Source organism: Mus pahari, chromosome 8, assembly GCF_900095145.1.
Source record: "Mus pahari chromosome 8, PAHARI_EIJ_v1.1, whole genome shotgun sequence".
NCBI lineage: Eukaryota > Metazoa > Chordata > Mammalia > Rodentia > Muridae > Mus > Mus pahari.
In genome coordinates, this window is record NC_034597.1 from 59,731,614 (window position 1) to 59,737,226 (window position 5,613).

The window sequence follows — 5,613 nt, forward strand, 5'->3', positions numbered from 1 at the left end:
AAGAAAGAAAACAACGACGATAAGCTCCAGAGGATGGCAAGTTAAACCATACACATAAGTACTATATTTGTTACTATGGCCAGTCTTTAACAAAGTACAACACAATAAAGCACTTCCTAACACTTCCACCCTTAAATACAGTTCCTCAGGTTGTGGTGACCCCCCCCCAGCCATAAAATCATTTAGTTGCTACTTCTTAGCTATAATTTAATAATAATTTTGCTAAAGTTACATGTTATAATGGAAATATCTGATATGCAACCCCAAAGGGGTTGACGACATACAGGTTGAGAAGCACCGCAATAAAGGACCAAGTATGTGTTATCCACACAGAGCTGTGGACAGAGGTAGATAACACAAAGACTGAAACCTGAGACTATGCAGATGTCAGAGTTCCTTCCAAGCAGACAACCAGCATGTGTAGGGGACTGAAGGATGCCATAATTAAAGAAATAAAGGAAGATATAACTGTTCAGTTCATAGGATGGTATGATCCAGGTACTTGTTCCTTACAAGCCCTATGATAATACTGAATTCCTAAAGTCCAGTGTTAATGTTGTTTGCAGGTACATACCAGAGAGGTAATTAGGTGATCTCTGGTATGGGGCCCTCATAGCACTGGGGTCTTAGTAAGTGGAAAACTATAGACACAAGTCAACAAACTTGTTCTGCCTCTGCCATGCCTGATAGACGAGCATGAAGGCCATCAGATGATAGTGTTTTGCTACTGGGCTTCAATAGCAAAAAACTAAATAAGCTCTCTCTCTCTCTCTCTCTCTCTCTCTCTCTCTCTCTCTCTCTCTCTCTCTCTCATTTATAAATGTATCTAAATTCTCGTATGCATTTATAGCAACAGAAGATGCATTTAGGCGAATGGTGTCAATAAAAAGAAAATTTATAAGGAAGAACAAAATGGAAACATCTGAGTTAATGGGCAGTAATCATAAAATAAAAATTCATTAGAGGGACTCAATAGTAGATTTGAAATGGCAACGGAAACAACCAGCAAACTCAAAAGTATGCAATTCAAAGGGCAAAGAGAAAAATGAAAAAAAAAAAAATTAAGAGCCTCAGAAACAGATACTGCTCTTAATGTTTACCAGAAAATACTGTGTGAAAAAATAAAATAAGAGAAATGACCATAAAATGTGTGACATGCGAAATATTTAGAAAAAATTAAATCTGTATATTTATGTCCAAATATAACAGAAAAACTAGGGAAAGAAAATACTTGAAGAAGGAAAAGCAAGACACATAAAATGGAACCCCATAAAGATCCACAGCTAATCTCCCATCAGAAATAACAGGGGGCAGAAGAAGTGGAATAGCACATTAATTAAAAGGAGGAGGAGGAAAAAAAGAGGAGGAGGAAGACAACCTTTTGCCTAAGTAATGTATTGAAAGCATGATGTAATTTCTTCTTACTGCTGGTAGCAAAATGTACAAAGGAGGAGACAACCGTCATGTAACCACTTGGAAATTCTCACTCTGATCTTACTGCCCAAAATGAAATGATTTGCGTGGCTCAAATGGAAACCAGAGGAAGAAAGGGAAGCACAACTTCCACAGCACTGAGCACAGCTGGCACTAGGAACCTCTGCCTTCCCTTCCCTTTCTTCTACCCATAAGTGCAAGAGTGTATTGGGAAGGAGATGAGTGGTCAGTATGTAAACGGCCTTCAAGGACAGAACGGCCTCTGGAATATAGAATCAGCAAACAGAAAACTAACGGATCTCAACAGCAAGAGGTCACATCTGCAGCTTCTACCTGAAGAGGACAGCTTCAAGTACAGAAGGAGGATGGCTTTCTTCTAATTTCCCAAAAAGGGGGAAAGGCTCACTGCCCCCCAGAATCACCTCATGGCTAAGGACCAACTCCTGACTTCCAAGGCAGTCCTGAGAAGATGTGGTATGGGTTCTTACAAACTATGGCCTATTTTAAATTCTGCCCTGATCCTGTGTGGAAACCGAGATCAGCTATTTCTTTGAAATCTATATTAGTAGTTGTATGTTGGAGGATGGAAGAAATTCTTTGTCAAGAGAGCCAATCGTCTTCCGTTTACGGTGGGTGTGTTATCCATCCACGCAGGGTGGTAGGATGCTTGCTGTTCTCTGGCTTTATTCTGAGTCCCCCAGACATCCATTCTCCATCTGCGTGTTCACTCTGCTTCCCCCTTATCTTTCTATATCTTGCTCCCACTTTCAACCTCGTTAAGATGACAAGTTGGTTTTACTTGCATTTGTTCTTATAAAATGTTTACTGCTGTTTTCTAGGTAGGTATTTTTAAAATTTCCATCTCATACACATGGCATCCTGCTTTATAGTATGCTTGGTATGTTTTATACCAACTCGTTACTTTTAAGATCTGCTGACTGCTGTGTTGTTTTCAACTCTATTCACTTACTACATCTTCGTAACTGCTCCCTCAGTGGTGAGCATCTTCATCATTTTCAGTACCCATAAACACTGCTGCAGTAAATTCCAATGGGGATATGAGTTCTGGGATTGCATGTCTCAGAGCAGGCGTCTTGTCTCCTAAGGAGTAGATGGATTTTAATTAGACTAAGATACCAGTTATATAAAGAACTGTGCTTTGCTCATACCCTTCCCTCGACTTTCCCCTCCCCGTTCCGTTTTCCTGCCACTAGGGCCCCATGGTCCTCTAATATTTTCATCTCCCCTTTTCCCCTCCCCTTCCTGCTTATAACACATGGTTTATCCAGGCTCCACATGACAGAAAATATAATACAGTGCATTTCGCCCCATTTAATCTCTCTATTCCTCTTTAGGAGGCTCTTATCTTTCCCTCCACTTCCATGTTGCATGTACATATATGTGCATGCACACACACACACACACACACACACACACACACACAAACACCTGCATGCATGTGCATGTACATACACTTAAACTTATATATCACATATAATAGAAAACATGCAATATTTGTATCTCCAAGCTTTAATTAATTTAATATGATAATTTCTAATTTCATCCCTTTTTTCCCCCAAATAACAACATTTCCTTTTTCTTTTCAGCTGAATAAAACTCCACAGTATCCATATGTCACATTTTCTTTTTCTGGTCTTCTTTCAACATAATGGACATCTAGACTAGGCTTCATATCTTGGCTGTACATGGATGTGCAGTTATCTCTGTGCTATGTTGACCTTCAGACCTTCAGGGTCACAATGCGAAGTTGCAGAGGTAGGTCCTCTAGTAGTTTGTGCATTGTTGGTGACTCTGCAAACTGAATTTCAGTGCGGCTTATCAATTTATATTTGTATCAGACATATGTAAAGATTATGCTAGCTTTCATTTTCCTAGCCTAATGCTTGGCTAAGTTTCTGTAAGATTCTATCCAAAAGCCATCTGGTCCTGTGCATTATTTGCTCCCATCAGGGACTAATCCCCATTCATATGCTTTACAAGAACTTGTGCGGCGATCCCTACCTTCTTCAAAAAAAAGACATCTTTTAGCTTGGATACTCAGGGCTTACAAACTCTACATGCTACATTCAAGTGAAGATTTTACTTCAAGACAAAGTCATCATAGCAAGAAAAAACAAAACAAACACATCAGAATGTCAAAGTATGCAGACAGTTGAAACTCCCGTGGACTATGCCTCCACACAGGACCTCGCTGTGTGTATGGGCCGAACCACAAAGATCTATGCAAGGGATCATGACATTAAGGGTTGGCCTAACCAACTTCCATCGGATCTTTCTGTCAGAGCATATTTATCAGACCTAACAATAAAAAGAGAGAGAGAGAGAGAGAGAGAGAGAGAGAGAGAGAGAGAGAGAGAGAGAGAGAGAGAGAGAGAGAGAGAGAGAGAGAGAGAACATTGGAAGTTGCTGGGGATAGTTCATTGCCTAAACAGCACACCATAAATGTCACTGACCTTTTCTTACTCGAGAGTCAAAAGCATTCAAACCTCCATACAGCCTCAGAGGTTAAAGCATTGTGCTTACAGTCTAGCTTTTACAAACTCCATTCCTACATTTTCCCTTCAGTTCTTGGCCAAAACAGGCTAAAGCTAAGTTCCTTGGTCATGCTCCTTCTTTTATACGTTTTACATATTTGCAAAACAAAATAAAGCCCAACTATTTAGGCATCTGTTTCACTAAAGAGATGTGAGTACATCTTTAAAGAAACATTTCGTTTATTGGCAATTCTGGTAGATTTCAGTGCAAACTTGTCTGTAAACTCCCCCCCCCCCCATCAGCCTAGCAAGCCTGTTACTGTGTCTGCCACTGCAAGGGGCACCTCAGGAAGGGTGCCTGTGGATCAATTCAGTAGAACAAGCAAGTCACAGGTAAGGACATGTGGAATCTCTACTGCCCTATCAGGTTCAGATGCCCTTACTTTTGCTGATTGTCAACATTATCATGAGTTTAATTTTTAAAAACATCTCATTGAAGCAACCTCATTAACGACCGTGTGTTTGTTGAGCTGGAGAGAGACTGATCTGACAAGATGGCCAGGCTGCTCCCAGGATCATCAAGGAGACCCAAGAACCAGTTCCTGGCATTAAAGCAGAACCAGATGAAAACAACACCCATGATTTTTCTTATGGTCATTGTTGGCCCCAGGAGTCCCCCTTTGAGGGATGGACATTTAAACTTGAACTATTGCTTCTAGAAGAATACCCAATGAAAGCACCTAAAGTATGGTTCATGAAGAACATTTATCATCTTAATGTCGACAAGTTTGAAAGAATATTCAGATATTTTTGAAAGGTAGGTGGTTCCCAGCACTGCAGATGCACACAGTTCAGCTATCAGTTCAGGCTTTCTTAAGTGTTCCTAATCCAGATGATCTGTCAGTTAATGATGTAACTGAGCTGTGGAAGACTAACAAAGCCCAAGCCATAGAAACAGCGCGAGCATGGACTGGGCTTTATAGCATAAATAATATTTAAGTTGATCAGATCACCAAGTGTGCATCACTTCTGCTCTACCGAGATGTCTTCCTTTTGTTGTTTGCATTTAAACACCATCTTAGAAACAGAACAAATTAAAATCCCGGGCATTGTCATCTTTGGTGATTACACACACATTCTGGTTTGCTATTGTAAAGCATGAGCAGAGACTGGAAGTACCATCTGGGGTGTTGAGAGACATTGAGAAGCAGTGACTCCCAGCTTTGACTCAGTCCTCCATTGTGGTCTAAGTACAAGGCTCTGTGAATGAAGGTAGATGTCAGGGTTAACTGCCAGGGGTGATTTTATTTTTTTAATGGGGAAATTCATTTTATTTTAATTTTATGGTGTCTTTCTTCCTCCCCCTGCTTATGAGATCTAACTGCAGGGGGAAAAAAGCAATTACTCAGTTTTTTAGTATATGTTCTCTATCCACATACAACTTAAGATGCTATAGATGGATGGTCTTGATTGTCTGAACTGAAATGGGAATATTAAATGAACATCACAACTCTCACTAATATCACTGTGACTTCACTGTCAATTGTGGATTCTCTGCACCCCCTTAAAAAGGTAGAACAAGAGGAGGAGGAGGGGGAAGAGGAAAGTTTGTGACCATTTTATATGGCTTGTCTAGAAACTTCTGTAAATCTTATGTTTTTGTAAAACCTTTTTTAGTTATTCA

At 40.1% G+C, this 5,613-nt stretch overlaps 1 pseudogene; it reads left to right on the forward strand.

The window, feature by feature from the left end:
- Nucleotides 1–1,652: 1,652 nt before the first annotated feature.
- LOC110325108 lies at nt 1,653–4,928 on the forward strand (annotated as a pseudogene).
- Nucleotides 4,929–5,613: the final 685 nt, after the last annotated feature.